This window comes from Chlorocebus sabaeus, chromosome 5, assembly GCF_047675955.1.
Source record: "Chlorocebus sabaeus isolate Y175 chromosome 5, mChlSab1.0.hap1, whole genome shotgun sequence".
Lineage (NCBI taxonomy): Eukaryota > Metazoa > Chordata > Mammalia > Primates > Cercopithecidae > Chlorocebus > Chlorocebus sabaeus.
Genome location: NC_132908.1, coordinates 38,944,785 through 38,972,252, shown reverse-complemented (window position 1 = coordinate 38,972,252; position 27,468 = coordinate 38,944,785).

The following is a 27,468-nucleotide window of genomic DNA, read 5'->3' as shown; positions in this document are numbered from 1 at the left end:
AAGAACAGCCTTAGCGAAAGGCTTCTTGAAGGGAAAGATGTAACTCTTTGAACTGAATTAGCAGAACACAGAGCAGTTTCTCAGAAAGCTTCTTTCCAGTTTTGAACGGAAGATATTTCCTTTATCACCATAGCCCTCTATGGGCTTCCAAGTATCCCTTTGCCATTTCCACAAGAACAGCCTTAGCGAAAGGCTTCTTGAAGGGAAAGATGTAACTCTGAGAGATGAATGAACAGAACACAGAGCAGTTTCTCAGAAAGCTTCTTTCCAGTTTTAAACGGAAGATATTTCCTTTTTCACCATAGCCCTCTATGGGCTTCCAAATATCCCTTTGCCAATTCCACAAGAACAGCCTTAGCGAAAAGCTTCTTGAAGGTAAGATGTAACTCTGTGAGATGAATTAAGAGAACACAGAGCAGTTTCTCAGAAAGCTTCTTTCCAGTTTTGAACGGAAGATATTTCCTTTTTCACCATAGCCCTCTATGGGCTTCCAAATATCCCTTTGCCAATTCCACAAGGACTGCCTTAGCGAAAGGATTCTTGAAGGGAAAGATGTAACTCTGTGAGATGAATTAACAGAACACAGAGCAGTTTCTCCGAAAGCTTCTTTCCAGTTTTGAACGGAAGATATTTCTTTTTTCACCATAGCCCTCTATCGGATTCCAAATATCCCTTTGCCAATTCCACAAGAATAGCCTTAGCGAAAGGCTTTTTGAAGGGAAAGATGTAACTCTGTGAGGTGAATTAACAGAACACAGAGCAGTTTCTCAGAAAGCTTCTTTCCAGTTTTGAACGGAAGATATTTCCTTTTTCACCATAGCCCTGTATGGGCTTCCTAATATCCCTTTGCCAATTCCACAAGAACAGCCTTAGCGAAAGGCTTCTTGAAGGGAAAGATGTAACTCTGTGAGATGAATTAAGAGAACACAGAGCAGTTTCTCAGAAAGTTTCTTTCCAGTTTTGAACGGAGGATATTTCCTTTTTCACCGTAGCCCTCTATGGGCTTCCAAATATCCCTTTGCCAATTCCACAAGAACAGCCTTAACGAAAGGCTTCTTGAAGGGAAAGATGTAACTCTGTGAGATGAATTAACAGAACACAGCGCAGTTTCCCAGGAAGCTTCTTTCCAGTTTTGAACGGGAGATTATTCCTTTTTCACCATAGTCCTCTATGGGCTTCCAAATATCCCTTTTCCAATTCCAGAAGAACAGCCTTAGCGAAAGTCTTCTTGAAGGGAAAGATGTAACTCTGTGAGATGAATTAAGAGAACACAGAGCAGTTTCTCAGAAAGATTCTTTCCAGGTTTGAACGGAAGATATTTCCTTTTTCACCATAGCCCTCTATGGGCTTCCAAATACCCTTTGCCAATTATACAAGAATAGCCTTAGCGAAAGGCTTTTTGAAGGGAAAGATGTAACGCTGTGAGATGAATTAACAGAACACAGAGCAGTTTCTCAGAAAGTTTCTTTTCAGTTTTGAACGGAAGATATTTCCTTTTTCACCGTAGCCCTCTATGGGCTTCCAAATATCCCTTTGCCAATTCCACAAGAACAGCCTTAGCGAAAGGCTTCTTGAAGGGAAAGATGTAACTCTTTGAACTGAATTAGTAGAACACAGAGCAGTTTCTCCGAAAGCTTCTTTCCAGTTTTGAACGGAAGATATTTCCTTTATCACCATAGCCCTCTATGGGCTTCCAAGTATCCCTTTGCCATTTCCACAAGAACAGCCTTAGCGAAAGGCTTCTTGAAGGGAAAGATGTAACTCTGTGAGATGAATGAACAGAACACAGAGCAGTTTCTCAGAAAGCTTCTTTCCAGTTATGAACGGAAGATATTTCCTTTTTCACCATAGGCCTCTATGGGGTTCCAAATATCCCTTTGCCAATTCCACAAGAACAGCCTTAGCGAAAGGCTTCTTGAAGGGAAAGATGTATCTCTTTGAGATGAATTAAGGGAACTCAGAGCAGTTTCTCAGAAATCTTCTTTCCAGTTTAGAACGGAAGATATTTCCTTTTTCACCATAGCCCTCGAAGGGCTTCCAAATATACCTTTGCCAATTCCACAAGAACAGCATTAGCGAAAGGCTTCTTGAAGTGAAAGATGTAACTCGGTGAGATGAATTAACAGAACACAGAGCAGTTTCTCAGAAAGCTTCTTTCCACTTTTGAACGGAAGATATTTCCTTTTTCACCATAGCCCTCTATGGGCTTCCAAATATCCCTTTGCCAGTTCCACAAGAACTGCCTTAGCGAAAGGCTTCTTGAGGGGAAAGATGTAACTCGGTGTGATGAATTAACAGAACACAGAGCAGTTTCTCAGAAAGCTTCTTTCCACTTTTGAACGGAAGATATTTCCTTTTTCACCATAGCCCTCTATGGGCTTCTAAATATCCCTTTGCCAATTCCACAAGAACAGCCTTAGGGAAAGGCTTGTTGAAGGGAAAGATGTAACTCGGTGAGATGAATCAACAGAACACAGAGCAGTTTCTCAGAAAGCTTCTTTCCAGTTTTCAACGGAAGATATTTCCTTTTTCACCATAACCCTCTATGGGCTTCCAAATATCAATTTGCCAATTCCACAAGAACAGCCTTAACGAAAGGCTTCTTGAAGGGAAAGATGTAACTCTGTGAGATGAATTAACAGAACACAGCGCAGTTTCCCAGGAAGCTTCTTTCCAGTTTTGAACGGGAGATAATTCCTTTTTCACCATAGTCCTCTATGGGCTTCCAAATATCCCTTTGCCAATTCCACATGAACCGCCTTAGCGAACGGCTTCTTGAAGGGAAAGATGTAACTGTGTGAGATGAATTAACAGAACACAGAGCAGTTTCTCAGAAAGCTTCTTTCCAGTTTTGAACGGAAGATATTTCCTTTTTCACCATAGCCCTCTATGGGATTCCAAATATCCCTTTGCCAATTCCACAAGAATAGCCTTAGCGAAAGGCTTTTTGATGGGAAAGATGTAACTCTGTGAGATGAATTAACGGAACACAGAGCAGTTTCTCAGAAAGCTTCTTTCCAGTTTTGAACGGAAGATATTTCCTTTTTCAGCATAGCCCTCTATGGGCTTCCAAATATCCCTTTGCCAATTCCACAAGAACAGACTTAGCGAAAGGCTTCTTGAAGGGAAAGATGTAACTCTGTGAGATGAATGAACAGAACACAGAGCAGTTTCTCAGAAAGATTCTTTCCAGTTTTGAACGGAAGATATTTCCTTTTTCACCATAGCCCTCTATGGGCTTCCAAATATCCCTTTGCCAATTCCACAAGAACAGCCTTAGCGAAAGGCTTCTTGAAGGGAAAGATGTAACTCGGTGAGATGAATTAACAGAACACAGAGCAGTTTCTCAGAAAGCTTCTTTCCAGTTTTGAACGGAAGATATTTCCTTTTTCACCAGAGGCCTCTAGGGGTTCTAAATATCCCTTTTCCAATTCCAGAAGAACAGCCTTAGCGAAAGTCTTCTTGAAGGGAAAGATGTAACTCTGTGAGATGAATTAAGAGAACACAGAGCAGTTTCTCAGAAAGCTTCTTTCCAGGTTTGAACGGAAGATATTTCCTTTTTCACCATAGCCCTCTATGGGCTTCCAAATACCCTTTGCCAATTATACAAGAATAGCCTTAGCGAAAGGCTTTTTGAAGGGAAAGATGTAACTCTGTGAGATGAATTAACAGAACACAGAGCAGTTTCTCAGAAAGTTTCTTTTCAGTTTTGAACGGAAGATATTTCCTTTTTCACCATAGCCCTCTATGGGCTTCCAAATATCCCTTTGCCAATTCCACAAGAACAGCCTTAGCGAAAGGCTTCTTGAAGGGAAAGATGTAACTCTTTGAACTGAATTAGCAGAACACAGAGCAGTTTCTCCGAAAGCTTCTTTCCAGTTTTGAACGGAAGATATTTCCTTTATCACCATAGCCCTCTATGGGCTTCCAAGTATCCCTTTGCCATTTCCACAAGAACAGCCTTAGCGAAAGGCTTCTTGAAGGGAAAGATGTAACTCTGAGAGATGAATGAACAGAACACAGAGCAGTTTCTCAGAAAGCTTCTTTCCAGTTTTAAACGGAAGATATTTCCTTTTTCACCATAGCCCTCTATGGGCTTCCAAATATCCCTTTGCCAATTCCACAAGAACAGCCTTAGCGAAAAGCTTCTTGAAGGTAAGATGTAACTCTGTGAGATGAATTAAGAGAACACAGAGCAGTTTCTCAGAAAGCTTCTTTCCAGTTTTGAACGGAAGATATTTCCTTTTTCACCATAGCCCTCTATGGGCTTCCAAATATCCCTTTGCCAATTCCACAAGGACTGCCTTAGCGAAAGGATTCTTGAAGGGAAAGATGTAACTCTGTGAGATGAATTAACAGAACACAGAGCAGTTTCTCCGAAAGCTTCTTTCCAGTTTTGAACGGAAGATATTTCTTTTTTCACCATAGCCCTCTATCGGATTCCAAATATCCCTTTGCCAATTCCACAAGAATAGCCTTAGCGAAAGGCTTTTTGAAAGGAAAGATGTAACTCTGTGAGGTGAATTAACAGAACACAGAGCAGTTTCTCAGAAAGCTTCTTTCCAGTTTTGAACGGAAGATATTTCCTTTTTCACCATAGCCCTCTATGGGCTTCCTAATATCCCTTTGCCAATTCCACAAGAACAGCCTTAGCGAAAGGCTTCTTGAAGGGAAAGATGTAACTCTGTGAGATGAATTAAGAGAACACAGAGCAGTTTCTCAGAAAGTTTCTTTCCAGTTTTGAACGGAGGATATTTCCTTTTTCACCGTAGCCCTCTATGGGCTTCCAAATATCCCTTTGCCAATTCCACAAGAACAGCCTTAACGAAAGGCTTCTTGAAGGGAAAGATGTAACTCTGTGAGATGAATTAACAGAACACAGCGCAGTTTCCCAGGAAGCTTCTTTCCAGTTTTGAACGGGAGATTATTCCTTTTTCACCATAGTTCTCTATGGGCTTCCAAATATCCCTTTTCCAATTCCAGAAGAACAGCCTTAGCGAAAGTCTTCTTGAAGGGAAAGATGTAACTCTGTGAGATGAATTAAGAGAACACAGAGCAGTTTCTCAGAAAGATTCTTTCCAGGTTTGAACGGAAGATATTTCCTTTTTCACCATAGCCCTCTATGGGCTTCCAAATACCCTTTGCCAATTATACAAGAATAGCCTTAGCGAAAGGCTTTTTGAAGGGAAAGATGTAACTCTGTGAGATGAATTAACAGAACACAGAGCAGTTTCTCAGAAAGTTTCTTTTCAGTTTTGAACGGAAGATATTTCCTTTTTCACCATAGCCCTCTATGGGCTTCCAAATATCCCTTTGCCAATTCCACAAGAACAGCCTTAGCGAAAGGCTTCTTGAAGGGAAAGATGTAACTCTTTGAACTGAATTAGCAGAACACAGAGCAGTTTCTCAGAAAGCTTCTTTCCAGTTTTGAACGGAAGATATTTCCTTTATCACCATAGCCCTCTATGGGCTTCCAAGTATCCCTTTGCCATTTCCACAAGAACAGCCTTAGCGAAAGGCTTCTTGAAGGGAAAGATGTAACTCTGAGAGATGAATGAACAGAACACAGAGCAGTTTCTCAGAAAGCTTCTTTCCAGTTTTAAACGGAAGATATTTCCTTTTTCACCATAGCCCTCTATGGGCTTCCAAATATCCCTTTGCCAATTCCACAAGAACAGCCTTAGCGAAAAGCTTCTTGAAGGTAAGATGTAACTCTGTGAGATGAATTAAGAGAACACAGAGCAGTTTCTCAGAAAGCTTCTTTCCAGTTTTGAACGGAAGATATTTCCTTTTTCACCATAGCCCTCTATGGGCTTCCAAATATCCCTTTGCCAATTCCACAAGGACTGCCTTAGCGAAAGGATTCTTGAAGGGAAAGATGTAACTCTGTGAGATGAATTAACAGAACACAGAGCAGTTTCTCCGAAAGCTTCTTTCCAGTTTTGAACGGACGATATTTCTTTTTTCACCATAGCCCTCTATCGGATTCCAAATATCCCTTTGCCAATTCCACAAGAATAGCCTTAGCGAAAGGCTTTTTGAAGGGAAAGATGTAACTCTGTGAGGTGAATTAACAGAACACAGAGCAGTTTCTCAGAAAGCTTCTTTCCAGTTTTGAACGGAAGATATTTCCTTTTTCACCATAGCCCTCTATGGGCTTCCTAATATCCCTTTGCCAATTCCACAAGAACAGCCTTAGCGAAAGGCTTCTTGAAGGGAAAGATGTAACTCTGTGAGATGAATTAAGAGAACACAGAGCAGTTTCTCAGAAAGTTTCTTTCCAGTTTTGAACGGAGGATATTTCCTTTTTCACCGTAGCCCTCTATGGGCTTCCAAATATCCCTTTGCCAATTCCACAAGAACAGCCTTAACGAAAGGCTTCTTGAAGGGAAAGATGTAACTCTGTGAGATGAATTAACAGAACACAGCGCAGTTTCCCAGGAAGCTTCTTTCCAGTTTTGAACGGGAGATTATTCCTTTTTCACCATAGTCCTCTATGGGCTTCCAAATATCCCTTTTCCAATTCCAGAAGAACAGCCTTAGCGAAAGTCTTCTTGAAGGGAAAGATGTAACTCTGTGAGATGAATTAAGAGAACACAGAGCAGTTTCTCAGAAAGTTTCTTTTCAGTTTTGAACGGAAGATATTTCCTTTTTCACCGTAGCCCTCTATGGGCTTCCAAATATCCCTTTGCCAATTCCACAAGAACAGCCTTAGCGAAAGGCTTCTTCAAGGGAAAGATGTAACTCTTTGAACTGAATTAGTAGAACACAGAGCAGTTTCTCCGAAAGCTTCTTTCCAGTTTTGAACGGAAGATATTTCCTTTATCACCATAGCCCTCTATGGGCTTCCAAGTATCCCTTTGCCATTTCCACAAGAACAGCCTTAGCGAAAGGCTTCTTGAAGGGAAAGATGTAACTCTGTGAGATGAATGAACAGAACACAGAGCAGTTTCTCAGAAAGCTTCTTTCCAGTTATGAACGGAAGATATTTCCTTTTTCACCATAGGCCTCTATGGGGTTCCAAATATCCCTTTGCCAATTCCACAAGAACAGCCTTAGCGAAAGGCTTCTTGAAGGGAAAGATGTATCTCTTTGAGATGAATTAAGGGAACTCAGAGCAGTTTCTCAGAAATCTTCTTTCCAGTTTAGAACGGAAGATATTTCCTTTTTCACCATAGCCCTCGAAGGGCTTCCAAATATACCTTTGCCAATTCCACAAGAACAGCATTAGCGAAAGGCTTCTTGAAGGGAAAGATGTAACTCTGTGAGATAAATTAACAGAACACAGAGCAGTTTCTCAGAAAGCTTCTTTCCAGTTTTGAACGGAAGATATTTCCTTTTTCATCATAGCCGTCTACGGGCTTCCAAATATCCCTTTGCCAATTCCTCAAGAACAGCCTTAGCGAAAGGCTTGTTGAAGGGAAAGATGTAACTCTGTGAGATGAATGAACAGAACACAGAGCAGTTTCTCAGAAAGCTTCTTTCCAGTTTTGAAAGGAAGATATTTCCTTTTTCATCATAGCCCTCTATGGGCTTCCAAATATCACTTTGCCAATTCCTCAAGAACAGCCTTAGCGAAAGGCTTGTTGAAGGGAAAGATGTAACTCTGTGAGAGGAATTAAGAGAACACAGAGCAGTTTCTCAGAAAGCTTCTTTCCAGTTTTGAACGGAAGATATTTCCTTTTTCACCATAGCCCTCTAAGGGCTTCCAAATATCCCTTTGCCAATTCCACAAGAACACCCTTAGCGAAAGGCTTCTTGAAGGGAAAGATGTAACTCTGTGAGATAAATTAACAGAACACAGAGCAGTTTCTCAGAAAGCTTCTTTCCAGTTTTGAACGGAAGATATTTCCTTTTTCATCATAGCCCTCTATGGGCTTCCAAATATCCCTTTGCCAATTCCTCAAGAACAGCCTTAGCGATAGGCTTGTTGAAGGGAAAGATGTAACTCTGTGAGATGAATTAACAGAACACAGAGCAGTTTCTCAGAGAGCTTCTTTCCACTTTTGAACGGAAGATATTTCCTTTTTCACCATAGGCCTCTATGGGCTTCCAAATATCCCTTTGCCAATTCCACAAGAACAGCCTTAGCGAAAGGCTTCTTGAAGGGAAAGATGTAACTCTGTGAGATGAATTAAGAGAACACAGAGCAGTTTCTCAGAAAGTTTCTTTCCAGTTTTGAACGGAGGATATTTCCTTTTTCACCGTAGCCCTCTATGGGCTTCCAAATATCCCTTTGCCAATTCCACAAGAACAGCCTTAACGAAAGGCTTCTTGAAGGGAAAGATGTAACTCTGTGAGATGAATTAACAGAACACAGCGCAGTTTCCCAGGAAGCTTCTTTCCAGTTTTGAACGGGAGATTATTCCTTTTTCACCATAGTCCTCTATGGGCTTCCAAATATCCCTTTTCCAATTCCAGAAGAACAGCCTTAGCGAAAGTCTTCTTGAAGGGAAAGATGTAACTCTGTGAGATGAATTAAGAGAACACAGAGCAGTTTCTCAGAAAGATTCTTTCCAGGTTTGAACGGAAGATATTTCCTTTTTCACCATAGCCCTCTATGGGCTTCCAAATACCCTTTGCCAATTATACAAGAATAGCCTTAGCGAAAGGCTTTTTGAAGGGAAAGATGTAACGCTGTGAGATGAATTAACAGAACACAGAGCAGTTTCTCAGAAAGTTTCTTTTCAGTTTTGAACGGAAGATATTTCCTTTTTCACCGTAGCCCTCTATGGGCTTCCAAATATCCCTTTGCCAATTCCACAAGAACAGCCTTAGCGAAAGGCTTCTTGAAGGGAAAGATGTAACTCTTTGAACTGAATTAGTAGAACACAGAGCAGTTTCTCCGAAAGCTTCTTTCCAGTTTTGAACGGAAGATATTTCCTTTATCACCATAGCCCTCTATGGGCTTCCAAGTATCCCTTTGCCATTTCCACAAGAACAGCCTTAGCGAAAGGCTTCTTGAAGGGAAAGATGTAACTCTGTGAGATGAATGAACAGAACACAGAGCAGTTTCTCAGAAAGCTTCTTTCCAGTTATGAACGGAAGATATTTCCTTTTTCACCATAGGCCTCTATGGGGTTCCAAATATCCCTTTGCCAATTCCACAAGAACAGCCTTAGCGAAAGGCTTCTTGAAGGGAAAGATGTATCTCTTTGAGATGAATTAAGGGAACTCAGAGCAGTTTCTCAGAAATCTTCTTTCCAGTTTAGAACGGAAGATATTTCCTTTTTCACCATAGCCCTCGAAGGGCTTCCAAATATACCTTTGCCAATTCCACAAGAACAGCATTAGCGAAAGGCTTCTTGAAGTGAAAGATGTAACTCGGTGAGATGAATTAACAGAACACAGAGCAGTTTCTCAGAAAGCTTCTTTCCACTTTTGAACGGAAGATATTTCCTTTTTCACCATAGCCCTCTATGGGCTTCCAAATATCCCTTTGCCAGTTCCACAAGAACTGCCTTAGCGAAAGGCTTCTTGAGGGGAAAGATGTAACTCGGTGTGATGAATTAACAGAACACAGAGCAGTTTCTCAGAAAGCTTCTTTCCACTTTTGAACGGAAGATATTTCCTTTTTCACCATAGCCCTCTATGGGCTTCTAAATATCCCTTTGCCAATTCCACAAGAACAGCCTTAGGGAAAGGCTTGTTGAAGGGAAAGATGTAACTCGGTGAGATGAATCAACAGAACACAGAGCAGTTTCTCAGAAAGCTTCTTTCCAGTTTTCAACGGAAGATATTTCCTTTTTCACCATAACCCTCTATGGGCTTCCAAATATCAATTTGCCAATTCCACAAGAACAGCCTTAACGAAAGGCTTCTTGAAGGGAAAGATGTAACTCTGTGAGATGAATTAACAGAACACAGCGCAGTTTCCCAGGAAGCTTCTTTCCAGTTTTGAACGGGAGATAATTCCTTTTTCACCATAGTCCTCTATGGGCTTCCAAATATCCCTTTGCCAATTCCACATGAACCGCCTTAGCGAACGGCTTCTTGAAGGGAAAGATGTAACTGTGTGAGATGAATTAACAGAACACAGAGCAGTTTCTCAGAAAGCTTCTTTCCAGTTTTGAACGGAAGATATTTCCTTTTTCACCATAGCCCTCTATGGGATTCCAAATATCCCTTTGCCAATTCCACAAGAATAGCCTTAGCGAAAGGCTTTTTGATGGGAAAGATGTAACTCTGTGAGATGAATTAACGGAACACAGAGCAGTTTCTCAGAAAGCTTCTTTCCAGTTTTGAACGGAAGATATTTCCTTTTTCAGCATAGCCCTCTATGGGCTTCCAAATATCCCTTTGCCAATTCCACAAGAACAGACTTAGCGAAAGGCTTCTTGAAGGGAAAGATGTAACTCTGTGAGATGAATGAACAGAACACAGAGCAGTTTCTCAGAAAGATTCTTTCCAGTTTTGAACGGAAGATATTTCCTTTTTCACCATAGCCCTCTATGGGCTTCCAAATATCCCTTTGCCAATTCCACAAGAACAGCCTTAGCGAAAGGCTTCTTGAAGGGAAAGATGTAACTCGGTGAGATGAATTAACAGAACACAGAGCAGTTTCTCAGAAAGCTTCTTTCCAGTTTTGAACGGAAGATATTTCCTTTTTCACCAGAGGCCTCTAGGGGTTCTAAATATCCCTTTTCCAATTCCAGAAGAACAGCCTTAGCGAAAGTCTTCTTGAAGGGAAAGATGTAACTCTGTGAGATGAATTAAGAGAACACAGAGCAGTTTCTCAGAAAGCTTCTTTCCAGGTTTGAACGGAAGATATTTCCTTTTTCACCATAGCCCTCTATGGGCTTCCAAATACCCTTTGCCAATTATACAAGAATAGCCTTAGCGAAAGGCTTTTTGAAGGGAAAGATGTAACTCTGTGAGATGAATTAACAGAACACAGAGCAGTTTCTCAGAAAGTTTCTTTTCAGTTTTGAACGGAAGATATTTCCTTTTTCACCATAGCCCTCTATGGGCTTCCAAATATCCCTTTGCCAATTCCACAAGAACAGCCTTAGCGAAAGGCTTCTTGAAGGGAAAGATGTAACTCTTTGAACTGAATTAGCAGAACACAGAGCAGTTTCTCCGAAAGCTTCTTTCCAGTTTTGAACGGAAGATATTTCCTTTATCACCATAGCCCTCTATGGGCTTCCAAGTATCCCTTTGCCATTTCCACAAGAACAGCCTTAGCGAAAGGCTTCTTGAAGGGAAAGATGTAACTCTGAGAGATGAATGAACAGAACACAGAGCAGTTTCTCAGAAAGCTTCTTTCCAGTTTTAAACGGAAGATATTTCCTTTTTCACCATAGCCCTCTATGGGCTTCCAAATATCCCTTTGCCAATTCCACAAGAACAGCCTTAGCGAAAAGCTTCTTGAAGGTAAGATGTAACTCTGTGAGATGAATTAAGAGAACACAGAGCAGTTTCTCAGAAAGCTTCTTTCCAGTTTTGAACGGAAGATATTTCCTTTTTCACCATAGCCCTCTATGGGCTTCCAAATATCCCTTTGCCAATTCCACAAGGACTGCCTTAGCGAAAGGATTCTTGAAGGGAAAGATGTAACTCTGTGAGATGAATTAACAGAACACAGAGCAGTTTCTCCGAAAGCTTCTTTCCAGTTTTGAACGGAAGATATTTCTTTTTTCACCATAGCCCTCTATCGGATTCCAAATATCCCTTTGCCAATTCCACAAGAATAGCCTTAGCGAAAGGCTTTTTGAAAGGAAAGATGTAACTCTGTGAGGTGAATTAACAGAACACAGAGCAGTTTCTCAGAAAGCTTCTTTCCAGTTTTGAACGGAAGATATTTCCTTTTTCACCATAGCCCTCTATGGGCTTCCTAATATCCCTTTGCCAATTCCACAAGAACAGCCTTAGCGAAAGGCTTCTTGAAGGGAAAGATGTAACTCTGTGAGATGAATTAAGAGAACACAGAGCAGTTTCTCAGAAAGTTTCTTTCCAGTTTTGAACGGAGGATATTTCCTTTTTCACCGTAGCCCTCTATGGGCTTCCAAATATCCCTTTGCCAATTCCACAAGAACAGCCTTAACGAAAGGCTTCTTGAAGGGAAAGATGTAACTCTGTGAGATGAATTAACAGAACACAGCGCAGTTTCCCAGGAAGCTTCTTTCCAGTTTTGAACGGGAGATTATTCCTTTTTCACCATAGTTCTCTATGGGCTTCCAAATATCCCTTTTCCAATTCCAGAAGAACAGCCTTAGCGAAAGTCTTCTTGAAGGGAAAGATGTAACTCTGTGAGATGAATTAAGAGAACACAGAGCAGTTTCTCAGAAAGATTCTTTCCAGGTTTGAACGGAAGATATTTCCTTTTTCACCATAGCCCTCTATGGGCTTCCAAATACCCTTTGCCAATTATACAAGAATAGCCTTAGCGAAAGGCTTTTTGAAGGGAAAGATGTAACTCTGTGAGATGAATTAACAGAACACAGAGCAGTTTCTCAGAAAGTTTCTTTTCAGTTTTGAACGGAAGATATTTCCTTTTTCACCATAGCCCTCTATGGGCTTCCAAATATCCCTTTGCCAATTCCACAAGAACAGCCTTAGCGAAAGGCTTCTTGAAGGGAAAGATGTAACTCTTTGAACTGAATTAGCAGAACACAGAGCAGTTTCTCAGAAAGCTTCTTTCCAGTTTTGAACGGAAGATATTTCCTTTATCACCATAGCCCTCTATGGGCTTCCAAGTATCCCTTTGCCATTTCCACAAGAACAGCCTTAGCGAAAGGCTTCTTGAAGGGAAAGATGTAACTCTGTGAGATGAATTAAGAGAACACAGAGCAGTTTCTCAGAAAGTTTCTTTCCAGTTTTGAACGGAGGATATTTCCTTTTTCACCGTAGCCCTCTATGGGCTTCCAAATATCCCTTTGCCAATTCCACAAGAACAGCCTTAACGAAAGGCTTCTTGAAGGGAAAGATGTAACTCTGTGAGATGAATTAACAGAACACAGCGCAGTTTCCCAGGAAGCTTCTTTCCAGTTTTGAACGGGAGATTATTCCTTTTTCACCATAGTCCTCTATGGGCTTCCAAATATCCCTTTTCCAATTCCAGAAGAACAGCCTTAGCGAAAGTCTTCTTGAAGGGAAAGATGTAACTCTGTGAGATGAATTAAGAGAACACAGAGCAGTTTCTCAGAAAGTTTCTTTTCAGTTTTGAACGGAAGATATTTCCTTTTTCACCGTAGCCCTCTATGGGCTTCCAAATATCCCTTTGCCAATTCCACAAGAACAGCCTTAGCGAAAGGCTTCTTGAAGGGAAAGATGTAACTCTTTGAACTGAATTAGTAGAACACAGAGCAGTTTCTCCGAAAGCTTCTTTCCAGTTTTGAACGGAAGATATTTCCTTTATCACCATAGCCCTCTATGGGCTTCCAAGTATCCCTTTGCCATTTCCACAAGAACAGCCTTAGCGAAAGGCTTCTTGAAGGGAAAGATGTAACTCTGTGAGATGAATGAACAGAACACAGAGCAGTTTCTCAGAAAGCTTCTTTCCAGTTATGAACGGAAGATATTTCCTTTTTCACCATAGGCCTCTATGGGGTTCCAAATATCCCTTTGCCAATTCCACAAGAACAGCCTTAGCGAAAGGCTTCTTGAAGGGAAAGATGTATCTCTTTGAGATGAATTAAGGGAACTCAGAGCAGTTTCTCAGAAATCTTCTTTCCAGTTTAGAACGGAAGATATTTCCTTTTTCACCATAGCCCTCGAAGGGCTTCCAAATATACCTTTGCCAATTCCACAAGAACAGCATTAGCGAAAGGCTTCTTGAAGGGAAAGATGTAACTCTGTGAGATAAATTAACAGAACACAGAGCAGTTTCTCAGAAAGCTTCTTTCCAGTTTTGAACGGAAGATATTTCCTTTTTCATCATAGCCCTCTACGGGCTTCCAAATATCCCTTTGCCAATTCCTCAAGAACAGCCTTAGCGAAAGGCTTGTTGAAGGGAAAGATGTAACTCTGTGAGATGAATGAACAGAACACAGAGCAGTTTCTCAGAAAGCTTCTTTCCAGTTTTGAAAGGAAGATATTTCCTTTTTCATCATAGCCCTCTATGGGCTTCCAAATATCACTTTGCCAATTCCTCAAGAACAGCCTTAGCGAAAGGCTTGTTGAAGGGAAAGATGTAACTCTGTGAGAGGAATTAAGAGAACACAGAGCAGTTTCTCAGAAAGCTTCTTTCCAGTTTTGAACGGAAGATATTTCCTTTTTCACCATAGCCCTCTAAGGGCTTCCAAATATCCCTTTGCCAATTCCACAAGAACACCCTTAGCGAAAGGCTTCTTGAAGGGAAAGATGTAACTCTGTGAGATAAATTAACAGAACACAGAGCAGTTTCTCAGAAAGCTTCTTTCCAGTTTTGAACGGAAGATATTTCCTTTTTCATCATAGCCCTCTATGGGCTTCCAAATATCCCTTTGCCAATTCCTCAAGAACAGCCTTAGCGATAGGCTTGTTGAAGGGAAAGATGTAACTCTGTGAGATGAATTAACAGAACACAGAGCAGTTTCTCAGAAAGCTTCTTTCCACTTTTGAACGGAAGATATTTCCTTTTTCACCATAGCCCTCTATGGGCTTCCAAATATCCCTTTGCCAATTCCACAAGAACAGCCTTAGCGAAAGGCTTCTTGAAGGGAAAGATGTAACTCTGTGAGATGAATTAACAGAACACAGAGCAGTTTCTCAGAAAGCTTCTTTCCAGTTTGGAACGGAAGGTATTTCCTTTTTTACCATAGCCCTCTATGGGCTTCCAAATATCCCTTTGCCAATTCCACAAGAACAGCCTTAGCGAAAGGCTTCTTGAAGGGAAAGATGTAACTCTGTGAGATGAATGAACAGAACTCAGAGCAGTTTCTCAGAAAGCTTCTTTCCAGTTTTGAACGGAAGATATTTCCTTTTTCACCATAGCCCTCTATGGGCTTCCAAATATCCCTTTGCCAATTCCACAAGAACAGCCTTAGCGAAAGGCTTCTTGAAGTGAAAGATGTAACTCGGTGAGATGAATTAACAGAACACAGAGCAGTTTCTCAGAAAGCTTCTTTCCAGTTTTGAACGGAAGATATTTCCTTTTTCACCATAGCCCTCTATGGGCTTCCAAATATCCCTTTGCCAGTTCCACAAGAACTGCCTTAGCGAAAGGCTTCTTGAGGGGAAAGATGTAACTCGGTGTGATGAATTAACAGAACACAGAGCAGTTTCTCAGAAAGCTTCTTTCCACTTTTGAACGGAAGATATTTCCTTTTCCACCATAGCCCTCTATGGGCTTCTAAATATCCCTTTGCCAATTCCACAAGAACAGCGTTAGCGAAAGGCTTGTTGAAGGGAAAGATGTAACTCGGTGAGATGAATCAACAGAACACAGAGCAGTTTCTCAGAAAGCTTCTTTCCAGTTTTCAACGGAAGATATTTCCTTTTTCACCATAACCCTCTATGGGCTTCCAAATATCAATTTGCCAATTCCACAAGAACAGCCTTAACGAAAGGCTCCTTGAAGGGAAAGATGTAACTATGTGAGATGAATTAACAGAACACAGCGCAGTTTCCCAGGAAGCTTCTTTCCAGTTTTGAACGGGAGATAATTCCTTTTTCACCATAGTCCTCTATGGGCTTCCAAATATCCCTTTGCCAATTCCACATGAACCGCCTTAGCGAACGGCTTCTTGAAGGGAAAGATGTAACTGTGTGAGATGAATTAACAGAACACAGAGCACTTTCTCAGAAAGCTTCTTTCCAGTTTTGAACGGAAGATATTTCCTTTTTCACCATAGCCCTCTAGGGGCTTCCAAATATCCCTTTGCCAATTCCACAAGAATAGCCTTAGCGAAAGGCTTTTTGATGGGAAAGATGTAACTCTGTGAGATGAATTAACGGAACACAGAGCAGTTTCTCAGAAAGCTTCTTTCCAGTTTTGAACGGAAGATATTTCCTTTTTCAGCATAGCCCTCTATGGGCTTCCAAATATCCCTTTGCCAATTCCACAAGAACAGACTTAGCGAAAGGCTTCTTGAAGGGAAAGATGTAACTCTGTGAGATGAATGAACAGAACACAGAGCAGTTTCTCAGAAAGATTCTTTCCAGTTTTGAACGGAAGATATTTCCTTTTTCACCATAGCCCTCTATGGGCTTCCAAATATCCCTTTGCCAATTCCACAAAACAGCCTTAGCGAAAGGCTTCTTGAAGGGAAAGATGTAACTCGGTGAGATGAATTAACAGAACACAGAGCAGTTTCTCAGAAAGCTTCTTTCCAGTTTTGAACGGAAGATATTTCCTTTTTCACCAGAGGCCTCTAGGGGTTCTAAATATCCCTTTTCCAATTCCAGAAGAACAGCCTTAGCGAAAGTCTTCTTGAAGGGAAAGATGTAACTCTGTGAGATGAATTAAGAGAACACAGAGCAGTTTCTCAGAAAGCTTCTTTCCAGGTTTGAACGGAAGATATTTCCTTTTTCACCATAGCCCTCTATGGGCTTCCAAATACCCTTTGCCAATTATACAAGAATAGCCTTAGCGAAAGGCTTTTTGAAGGGAAAGATGTAACTCTGTGAGATGAATTAACAGAACACAGAGCAGTTTCTCAGAAAGTTTCTTTTCAGTTTTGAACGGAAGATATTTCCTTTTTCACCATAGCCCTCTATGGGCTTCCAAATATCCCTTTGCCAATTCCACAAGAACAGCCTTAGCGAAAGGCTTCTTGAAGGGAAAGATGTAACTCTTTGAACTGAATTAGCAGAACACAGAGCAGTTTCTCCGAAAGCTTCTTTCCAGTTTTGAACGGAAGATATTTCCTTTATCACCATAGCCCTCTATGGGCTTCCAAGTATCCCTTTGCCATTTCCACAAGAACAGCCTTAGCGAAAGGCTTCTTGAAGGGAAAGATGTAACTCTGAGAGATGAATGAACAGAACACAGAGCAGTTTCTCAGAAAGCTTCTTTCCAGTTTTAAACGGAAGATATTTCCTTTTTCACCATAGCCCTCTATGGGCTTCCAAATATCCCTTTGCCAATTCCACAAGAACAGCCTTAGCGAAAAGCTTCTTGAAGGTAAGATGTAACTCTGTGAGATGAATTAAGAGAACACAGAGCAGTTTCTCAGAAAGCTTCTTTCCAGTTTTGAACGGAAGATATTTCCTTTTTCACCATAGCCCTCTATGGGCTTCCAAATATCCCTTTGCCAATTCCACAAGGACTGCCTTAGCGAAAGGATTCTTGAAGGGAAAGATGTAACTCTGTGAGATGAATTAACAGAACACAGAGCAGTTTCTCCGAAAGCTTCTTTCCAGTTTTGAACGGAAGATATTTCTTTTTTCACCATAGCCCTCTATCGGATTCCAAATATCCCTTTGCCAATTCCACAAGAATAGCCTTAGCGAAAGGCTTTTTGAAGGGAAAGATGTAACTCTGTGAGGTGAATTAACAGAACACAGAGCAGTTTCTCAGAAAGCTTCTTTCCAGTTTTGAACGGAAGATATTTCCTTTTTCACCATAGCCCTCTATGGGCTTCCTAATATCCCTTTGCCAATTCCACAAGAACAGCCTTAGCGAAAGGCTTCTTGAAGGGAAAGATGTAACTCTGTGAGATGAATTAAGAGAACACAGAGCAGTTTCTCAGAAAGTTTCTTTCCAGTTTTGAACGGAGGATATTTCCTTTTTCACCGTAGCCCTCTATGGGCTTCCAAATATCCCTTTGAAAATTCCACAAGAACAGCTTAGCGAAAGGCTTCTTGAAGGGAAAGATGTAACTCTGTGAGATGAATTAACAGAACACAGAGCAGTTTCTCAGAAAGCTTCTTTCCACTTTTGAACGGAAGATATTTCCTTTTTCACCGTAGCCCTCTATGGGCTTCCAAATATCCCTTTGCCAATTCCACAAGAACAGCGTTAGCGAAAGGCTTCTTGAAGGGAAAGATGTAACTCGGTGAGATGAATTAACAGAACACAGAGCAGTTTCTCAGAAAGCTTCTTTCCAGTTTTGAATGGAAGATATTTCCTTTTTCACCATAGCCCTCTATCGGCTTCCAAGTATCCCTTTGCCATTTCCACAAGAACAGCCTTAGCGAAAGGCTTCTTGAAGGGAAAGATGTAACTCTGTGAGATGAATGAACAGAACACAGAGCAGTTTCTCAGAAAGCTTCTTTCCAGTTTTGAACGGAAGATATTTCCTTTTTCACCATAGCCCTCTATGGGCTTCCAAATATCCCTTTGCCAATTCCACAAGAATAGCCTTAGCGAAAGGCTTTTTGAAGGGAAAGATGTAACTCTGTGAGATGAATTAAGAGAACACAGAGCAGTTTCTCAGAAAGTTTCTTTCCAGTTTTGAACGGAGGATATTTCCTTTTTCACCGTAGCCCTCTATGGGCTTCCAAATATCCCTTTGCCAATTCCACAAGAACAGCCTTAGCGAAAGGCTTCTTGAAGGGAAAGATGTAACTCTGTGAGGTGAATTAACAGAACACAGAGCAGTTTCTCAGAAAGCTTCTTTCCACTTCTGAACGGAAGATATTTCCTTTTTCACCGTAGCCCTCTATGGGCTTCCAAATATCCCTTTGCCAATTCCACAAGAACAGCGTTAGCGAAAGGCTTCTTGAAGGGAAAGATGTAACTCGGTGAGATGAATTAACAGAACACAGAGCAGTTTCTCAGAAAGCTTCTTTCCAGTTTTGAACGGAAGATATTTCCTTTTTCACCATAGGCCTCTATGGGGTTCCAAATATCCCTTTGCCAATTCCACAAGAACAGCCTTAGCGAAAGACTTCTTGAAGGGAAAGATGTATCTCTGTGAGATGAATTAAGAGAACACAGAGCAGTTTCTCAGAAAGCTTCTTTCCACTTTTGAACGGAAGATATTTCCTTTTTCACCATAGCCCTCTATGGGATTCCAAATATCCCTTTGCCAATTCCACAAGAACAGCCTTAGCGAAAGGCTTCTTGAAGTGAAAGATGTAACTCTGTGAGATGAATTAAGAGAACACAGAGCAGTTTCTCAGAAAGCTTCTTTCCAGTTTTGAACGGAAGATATTTCCTTTTTCACCCTAGCCATTATGGGCTTCCAAATATCCCTTTGCCAATTTCACAAGAGCAGCCATAGCGAAAGGCTTCTTGCAGGGAAAGATGTAACTCTGTGAGATGAATTAACAGAACACAGAGCAGTTTCTCAGAAAGCTTCTTTCCTGTTTGGAACGGAAGGTATTTCCTTTTTCACCATAGCCCTCTATGGGCTTCCAAATATCCCTTTGCCAATTCCACAAGAACAGCCTTAGCGAAAGGCTTCTTGAAGGGAAAGATGTAACTCTGTGAGATGAATTAACAGAACACAGAGCAGTTTCTCAGAAAGCTTCTTTCCAGTTTGGAACGGAAGGTATTTCCTTTTTCACCATAGCCTTTTTGGCCTTCCAAATATCCCTTTGCCAATTCCACAAGAACAGCCTTAGCGAAAGGCTTCTTGAAGGGAAAGATGTAACTCTGTGAGATGAATGAACAGAACTCAGAGCAGTTTCTCAGAAAGCTTCTTTCCAGTTTTGAACGGAAGATATTTCCTTTTTCACCATAGCCCTCAATGGGCTTCCAAATATCACGTTGCCAATTCCACAAGAACAGCCTTAGCGAAAGGCTTCTTGAAGTGAAAGATGTAACTCGGTGAGATGAATTAACAGAACACAGAGCAGTTTCTCAGAAAGGTTCTTTCCAGTTTTGAACGGAAGATATTTCCTTTTTCACCATAGCCCTCTATGGGCTTCCAAATATCCCTTTGCCAATTCCACAAGAGCAGCCTTAGCGAAAGGCTTCTTGAAGGGAAAGATGTAACTCGGTGTGATGAATTAACAGAACACAGAGCAGTTTCTCAGAAAGCTTCTTTCCACTTTTGAACGGAAGATATTTCCTTTTTCACCATAGCCCTCTATGGGCTTCCAAATATCCCTTTGCCAATTCCACAAGAACAGCCTTAGCGAAAGGCTTGTTGAAGGGAAAGATGTAACTCGGTGAGATGAATCAACAGAACACAGAGCAGTTTCTCAGAAAGCTTCTTTCCAGTTTTCAACGGAAGATATTTCCTTTTTCACCATAACCCTCTATGGGCTTCCAAATATCAATTTGCCAATTCCGCAAGAACAGCCTTAACGAAAGGCTTCTTGAAGGGAAAGATGTAACTCTGTGAGATGAATTAACAGAACACAGCGCAGTTTCCCAGGAAGCTTCTTTCCAGTTTTGAACGGGAGATAATTCCTTTTTCACCATAGTCCTCTATGGGCTACCAAATATCCCTTTGCCAATTCCACATGAACCGCCTTAGCGAACGGCTTCTTGAAGGGTAAGATGTAACTCTGTGAGATGAATTAAGAGAACACAGAGCAGTTTCTCAGAAAGCTTCTTTCCAGTTTTGAACGGAAGATATTTCCTTTTTCACCAGAGGCCTCTAGGGGTTCCAAATATCCCTTTTCCAATTCCAGAAGAACAGCCTTAGCGAAAGTCTTCTTGAAGGGAAAGATGTAACTCTGTGAGATGAATTAACAGAACACAGAGCAGTTTCTCAGAAAGATTCTTTCCAGTTTTGAACGGAAGATATTTCCTTTTTCACCATAGCCCTCTATGGGCTTCCAAATACCATTTGCCAATTATACAAGAATAGCCTTAGCGAAAGGCTTTTTGAAGGGAAAGATGTAACTCTGTGAGATGAATTAACAGAACACAGAGCAGTTTCTCAGAAAGTTTCTTTTCAGTTTTGAACGGAAGATATTTCCTTTTTCACCGTAGCCCTCTATGGGCTTCCAAATATCCCTTTGCCAATTCCACAAGAACAGCATTAGCGAAAGGCTTCTTGAAGGGAAAGATGTAACTCTTTGAACTGAATTAGCAGAACACAGAGCAGTTTCTCCGAAAGCTTCTTTCCAGTTTTGAACGGAAGATATTTCCTTTATCACCATTGCCCTCTATGGGCTTCCAAGTATCCCTTTGCCATTTCCACAAGAACAGCCTTAGCGAAAGGCTTCTTGAAGGGAAAGATGTAACTCTGTGAGATGAATGAACAGAACACAGAGCAGTTTCTCAGAAAGCTTCTTTCCAGTTTTGAACGGAAGATATTTCCTTTTTCACCATAGGCCTCTATGGGGTTCCAAATATCCCTTTGCCAATTCCACAAGAACAGCCTTAGCGAAAGGCTTCTTGAAGGGAAAGATGTATCTCTTTGAGATGAATTAAGGGAACACAGAGCAGTTTCTCAGAAATCTTCTTTCCAGTTTTGAACGGAAGATATTTCCTTTTTCACCATAGCCCTCGAAGGGCTTCCAAATATCCCTTTGCCAATTCCACAAGAACAGCCTTAGCGAAAGGCTTCTTGAAGGGAAAGATGTAACTCTGTGAGATAAATTAACAGAACACAGAGCAGTTTCTCAGAAAGCTTCTTTCCAGTTTTGAACGGAAGATATTTCCTTTTTCATCATAGCCCTCTATGGGCTTCCAAATATCCCTTTGCCAATTCCTCAAGAACAGCCTTAGCGAAAGGCTTCTTGAAGGGAAAGATGTAACTCTGTGAGATGAATGAACAGAACACAGAGCAGTTTCTCAGAAAGCTTCTTTCCAGTTTTGAAAGGAAGATATTTCCTTTTTCATCATAGCCCTCTATGGGCTTCCAAATATCACTTTGCCAATTCCTCAAGAACAGCCTTAGCGAAAGGCTTGTTGAAGGGAAAGATGTAACTCTGTGAGATGAATTAACAGAACACAGAGCAGTTTCTCAGAAAGCTTCTTTCCACTTTTGAACGGAAGGTATTTCCTTTTTCACCATAGCCCTCTATGGGCTTCCAAATATCCCTTTGCCAATTCCACAAGAACAGCCTCAGCGAAAGGCTTCTTGAAGGGAAAGATGTAACTCAGTGAGATGAATTAACAGAACACAGAGCAGTTTCTCCGAAAGCTTCTTTCCAGTTTTGAACGGAAGATATTTCTTTTTTCACCATAGCCCTCTATCGGATTCCAAATATCCCTTTGCCAATTCCACAAGAATAGCCTTAGCGAAAGGCTTTTTGAAGGGAAAGATGTAACTCTGTGAGGTGAATTAACAGAACACAGAGCAGTTTCTCAGAAAGCTTCTTTCTAGTTTTGAACGGAAGATATTTCCTTTTTCACCATAGCCCTCTATGGGCTTCCTAATATCCCTTTGCCAATTCCACAAGAACAGCCTTAGCGAAAGGCTTCTTGAAGGGAAAGATGTAACTCTGTGAGATGAATTAAGAGAACACAGAGCAGTTTCTCAGAAAGTTTCTTTCCAGTTTTGAACGGAGGATATTTCCTTTTTCACCGTAGCCCTCTATGGGCTTCCAAATATCCCTTTGAAAATTCCACAAGAACAGCTTAGCGAAAGGCTTCTTGAAGGGAAAGATGTAACTCTGTGAGATGAATTAACAGAACACAGAGCAGTTTCTCAGAAAGCTTCTTTCCACTTTTGAACGGAAGATATTTCCTTTTTCACCGTAGCCCTCTATGGGCTTCCAAATATCCCTTTGCCAATTCCACAAGAACAGCGTTAGCGTAAGGCTTCTTGAAGGGAAAGATGTAACTCGGTGAGATGAATTAACAGAACACAGAGCAGTTTCTCAGAAAGCTTCTTTCCAGTTTTGAATGGAAGATATTTCCTTTTTCACCATAGCCCTCTATGGGCTTCCAAGTATCCCTTTGCCATTTCCACAAGAACAGCCTTAGCGAAAGGCTTCTTGAAGGGAAAGATGTAACTCTGTGAGATGAATGAACAGAACACAGAGCAGTTTCTCAGAAAGCTTCTTTCCAGTTTTGAACGGAAGATATTTCCTTTTTCACCATAGCCCTCTATGGGCTTCCAAATATCCCTTTGCCAATTCCACAAGAATAGCCTTAGCGAAAGGCTTTTTGAAGGGAAAGATGTAACTCTGTGAGATGAATTAAGAGAACACAGAGCAGTTTCTCAGAAAGTTTCTTTCCAGTTTTGAACGGAGGATATTTCCTTTTTCACCGTAGCCCTCTATGGGCTTCCAAATATCCCTTTGCCAATTCCACAAGAACAGCCTTAGCGAAAGGCTTCTTGAAGGGAAAGATGTAACTCTGTGAGATGAATTAACAGAACACAGAGCAGTTTCTCAGAAAGCTTCTTTCCACTTCTGAACGGAAGATATTTCCTTTTTCACCGTAGCCCTCTATGGGCTTCCAAATATCCCTTTGCCAATTCCACAAGAACAGCGTTAGCGAAAGGCTTCTTGAAGGGAATGATGTAACTCGGTGAGATGAATTAACAGAACACAGAGCAGTTTCTCAGAAAGCTTCTTTCCAGTTTTGAACGGAAGATATTTCCTTTTTCACCATAGGCCTCTATGGGGTTCCAAATATCCCTTTGCCAATTCCACAAGAACAGCCTTAGCGAAAGACTTCTTGAAGGGAAAGATGTATCTCTGTGAGATGAATTAAGAGAACACAGAGCAGTTTCTCAGAAAGCTTCTTTCCACTTTTGAACGGAAGATATTTCCTTTTTCACCATAGCCCTCTATGGGCTTCCAAATATCCCTTTGCCAATTCCACAAGAACAGCCTTAGCGAAAGGCTTCTTGAAGTGAAAGATGTAACTCTGTGAGATGAATTAAGAGAACACAGAGCAGTTTCTCAGAAAGCTTCTTTCCAGTTTTGAACGGAAGATATTTCCTTTTTCACCCTAGCCATTATGGGCTTCCAAATATCCCTTTGCCAATTTCACAAGAGCAGCCATAGCGAAAGGCTTCTTGCAGGGAAAGATGTAACTCTGTGAGATGAATTAACAGAACACAGAGCAGTTTCTCAGAAAGCTTCTTTCCTGTTTGGAACGGAAGGTATTTCCTTTTTCACCATAGCCCTCTATGGGCTTCCAAATATCCCTTTGCCAATTCCACAAGAACAGCCTTAGCGAAAGGCTTCTTGAAGGGAAAGATGTAACTCTGTGAGATGAATTAACAGATCACAGAGCAGTTTCTCAGAAAGCTTCTTTCCAGTTTGGAACGGAAGGTATTTCCTTTTTCACCATAGCCTTTTTGGGCTTCCAAATATCCCTTTGCCAATTCCACAAGAACAGCCTTAGCGAAAGACTTCTTGAAGGGAAAGATGTATCTCTGTGAGATGAATTAAGAGAACACAGAGCAGTTTCTCAGAAAGCTTCTTTCCACTTTTGAACGGAAGATATTTCCTTTTTCACCATAGCCCTCTATGGGCTTCCAAATATCCCTTTGCCAATTCCACAAGAACAGCCTTAGCAAAAGGCTTCTTGAAGTGAAAGATGTAACTCTGTGAGATGAATTAAGAGAACACAGAGCAGTTTCTCAGAAAGCTTCTTTCCTGTTTGGAACGGAAGGTATTTCCTTTTTCACCATAGCCCTCTATGGGCTTCCAAATATCCCTTTGCCAATTCCACAAGAACAGCCTTAGCGAAAGGCTTCTTGAAGGGAAAGATGTAACTCTGTGAGATGAATTAACAGATCACAGAGCAGTTTCTCAGAAAGCTTCTTTCCAGTTTGGAACGGAAGGTATTTCCTTTTTCACCATAGCCTTTTTGGGCTTCCAAATATCCCTTTGCCAATTCCACAAGAACAGCCTTAACGAAAGGCTTCTTGAAGGGAAAGATGTAACTCGGTGTGATGAATTAACAGAACACAGAGCAGTTTCTCAGAAAGCTTCTTTCCAGCTTTGAACGGAAGATATTTCCTTTTTCACCATAGCCCTCTATGGGCTTCCAAATATCCCTTTGCCAGTTCCACAAGAACTGCCTTAGCGAAAGGCTTCTTGAGGGGAAAGATGTAACTCGGTGTGATGAATTAACAGAACACAGAGCAGTTTCTCAGAAAGCTTCTTTCCACTTTTGAACGGAAGATATTTCCTTTTTCACCATAGCCCTCTATGGGCTTCTAAATATCCCTTTGCCAATTCCACAAGAACAGCCTTAGCGAAAGGCTTGTTGAAGGGAAAGATGTAACTCGGTGAGATGAATCAACAGAACACAGAGCAGTTTCTCAGAAAGCTTCTTTCCAGTTTTCAACGGAAGATATTTCCTTTTTCACCATAACCCTCTATGGGCTTCCAAATATCAATTTGCCAATTCCACAAGAACAGCCTTAACGAAAGGCTTCTTGAAGGGAAAGATGTAACTCTGTGAGATGAATTAACAGAACACAGCGCAGTTTCCCAGGAAGCTTCTTTCCAGTTTTGAACGGGAGATAATTCCTTTTTCACCATAGTCCTCTATGGGCTTCCAAATATCCCTTTGCCAATTCCACATGAACCGCCTTAGCGAACGGCTTCTTGAAGGGAAAGATGTAACTGTGTGAGATGAATTAACAGAACACAGAGCAGTTTCTCAGAAAGCTTCTTTCCAGTTTTGAACGGAAGATATTTCCTTTTTCACCATAGCCCTCTATGGGCTTCCAAATATCCCTTTGCCAATTCCACAAGAATAGCCTTAGCGAAAGGCTTTTTGATGGGAAAGATGTAACTCTGTGAGATGAATTAACGGAACACAGAGCAGTTTCTCAGAAAGCTTCTTTCCAGTTTTGAACGGAAGATATTTCCTTTTTCAGCATAGCCCTCTATGGGCTTCCAAATATCCCTTTGCCAATTCCACAAGAACAGACTTAGCGAAAGGCTTCTTGAAGGGAAAGATGTAACTCTGTGAGATGAATGAACAGAACACAGAGCAGTTTCTCAGAAAGATTCTTTCCACTTTTGAACGGAAGATATTTCCTTTTTCACCATAGCCCTCTATGGGCTTCCAAATATCCCTTTGCCAATTCCACAAGAACAGCCTTAGCGAAAGGCTTCTTGAAGGGAAAGATGTAACTCGGTGAGATGAATTAACAGAACACAGAGCAGTTTCTCAGAAAGCTTCTTTCCAGTTTTGAACGGAAGATATTTCCTTTTTCACCAGAGGCCTCTAGGGGTTCTAAATATCCCTTTTCCAATTCCAGAAGAACAGCCTTAGCGAAAGTCTTCTTGAAGGGAAAGATGTAACTCTGTGAGATGAATTAAGAGAACACAGAGCAGTTTCTCAGAAAGCTTCTTTCCAGGTTTGAACGGAAGATATTTCCTTTTTCACCATAGCCCTCTATGGGCTTCCAAATACCCTTTGCCAATTATACAAGAATAGCCTTAGCGAAAGGCTTTTTGAAGGGAAAGATGTAACTCTGTGAGATGAATTAACAGAACACAGAGCAGTTTCTCAGAAAGTTTCTTTTCAGTTTTGAACGGAAGATATTTCCTTTTTCACCATAGCCCTCTATGGGCTTCCAAATATCCCTTTGCCAATTCCACAAGAACAGCCTTAGCGAAAGGCTTCTTGAAGGGAAAGATGTAACTCTTTGAACTGAATTAGCAGAACACAGAGCAGTTTCTCCGAAAGCTTCTTTCCAGTTTTGAACGGAAGATATTTCCTTTATCACCATAGCCCTCTATGGGCTTCCAAGTATCCCTTTGCCATTTCCACAAGAACAGCCTTAGCGAAAGGCTTCTTGAAGGGAAAGATGTAACTCTGAGAGATGAATGAACAGAACACAGAGCAGTTTCTCAGAAAGCTTCTTTCCAGTTTTAAACGGAAGATATTTCCTTTTTCACCATAGCCCTCTATGGGCTTCCAAATATCCCTTTGCCAATTCCACAAGAACAGCCTTAGCGAAAAGCTTCTTGAAGGTAAGATGTAACTCTGTGAGATGAATTAAGAGAACACAGAGCAGTTTCTCAGAAAGCTTCTTTCCAGTTTTGAACGGAAGATATTTCCTTTTTCACCATAGCCCTCTATGGGCTTCCAAATATCCCTTTGCCAATTCCACAAGGACTGCCTTAGCGAAAGGATTCTTGAAGGGAAAGATGTAACTCTGTGAGATGAATTAACAGAACACAGAGCAGTTTCTCCGAAAGCTTCTTTCCAGTTTTGAACGGAAGATATTTCTTTTTTCACCATAGCCCTCTATCGGATTCCAAATATCCCTTTGCCAATTCCACAAGAATAGCCTTAGCGAAAGGCTTTTTGAAAGGAAAGATGTAACTCTGTGAGGTGAATTAACAGAACACAGAGCAGTTTCTCAGAAAGCTTCTTTCCAGTTTTGAACGGAAGATATTTCCTTTTTCACCATAGCCCTCTATGGGCTTCCTAATATCCCTTTGCCAATTCCACAAGAACAGCCTTAGCGAAAGGCTTCTTGAAGGGAAAGATGTAACTCTGTGAGATGAATTAAGAGAACACAGAGCAGTTTCTCAGAAAGTTTCTTTCCAGTTTTGAACGGAGGATATTTCCTTTTTCACCGTAGCCCTCTATGGGCTTCCAAATATCCCTTTGCCAATTCCACAAGAACAGCCTTAACGAAAGGCTTCTTGAAGGGAAAGATGTAACTCTGTGAGATGAATTAACAGAACACAGCGCAGTTTCCCAGGAAGCTTCTTTCCAGTTTTGAACGGGAGATTATTCCTTTTTCACCATAGTCCTCTATGGGCTTC